Raw genomic sequence first — 1,264 nt, forward strand, 5'->3', positions numbered from 1 at the left:
ATTCTTCCCATCCCCAAATATTCATGTATTCGTCTGAACATAAGAAGAAGCTGTATGCATGAATATGGACATGATTCTATTTGTTATTCCATGTATGCCACATTGCATATGTTATAGAAATATGTTTCATTACCAGAGGAGAGGATACAAAGAAATTAATAAGGATGTTTTTGCAATTTTAGCAAGTTTGGTATTCCTTTCATCAAGAGTGTTACTTTAATAAAGCTGAAATGTCTTAATTTTTCAAAATAGAGAAACTATTCTCATCACTGTTTTAAAAGGATCAAGGCACATTATTTTGAAATGGACCTAGTGAAATTATGTTTTGGTTTTGCACAACTCCAACATTTGAGAAGTGAAACATAAATCCAAAGTGAAAAAAGTGATCAATATTTTAATACTGACAAAAACAAATTTGTCCCAGCAGACTTAAAAGCATGACTCAAAAGCCTAACAAAATTTAAAATCTTAATTTCAAGCTTGATACCTTTTTGATAAATAACATCATGTATTTCTTAAAGATACCACAAAGTGTCTATCAGCTAAAATGCCAAGATGAAAACAGTACATGGATTATATTACAGAATTATTCTTCATACCCTTATAAAGGAAGAACTTCTCTCTGACCTATCAATAGAAGTTATTCAGCCATTTAAGCTCATAATATCTGCTTAATAGGTGCAAAACATGGCTTGGGGTGGTATGTGTCTTACCATGAAACTAAAAAGGAGAAGTACCCACTTTTATAAAGTAACGTATTTTTAAAAAGCAACATTTTATAAAACCTGAATTTTTTGATAATTGCCATCTTCCTTTTAATTTTAATCTTTTAGCCTCACATTGAAATAATGGAATAGATCTTTTCTTATATGAATACAGTGGTGCACAAATCACCAGTTTGTGACTCTACACCAATAGAATGTAGTATTTAATACAGAAATTGATGATTCATGTCCCTCAACTTTCATCAGCCTTAGTAAAGAGAGCAATTCAGCAAGGCCGAATTGTGTCTGTATCTACATTTTCTCAGAGTCATGTCTAGGTCACTACAGACTGTTCTTGGTACACATATATTAAGCCAAAACCAGACAGAGCACATTATGATTTAACATAATGGTGAATAAATTAAGTAACTGCCTTTAGGAGATCTAAAATTATTACTGCCTTATGGTGAACAATATTTCAAATAAGCATGTATTCACTTACCGGACCACAAATAATTCTGGTCTTACAGCAAAATAAATGACATTTATATAGGTGTGGA

The sequence above is a fragment of the Pantherophis guttatus genome, chromosome 2, assembly GCF_059756535.1.
Source record: "Pantherophis guttatus breed Tessera chromosome 2, ASM5975653v1, whole genome shotgun sequence".
NCBI classification, from domain to species: domain Eukaryota; kingdom Metazoa; phylum Chordata; class Lepidosauria; order Squamata; family Colubridae; genus Pantherophis; species Pantherophis guttatus.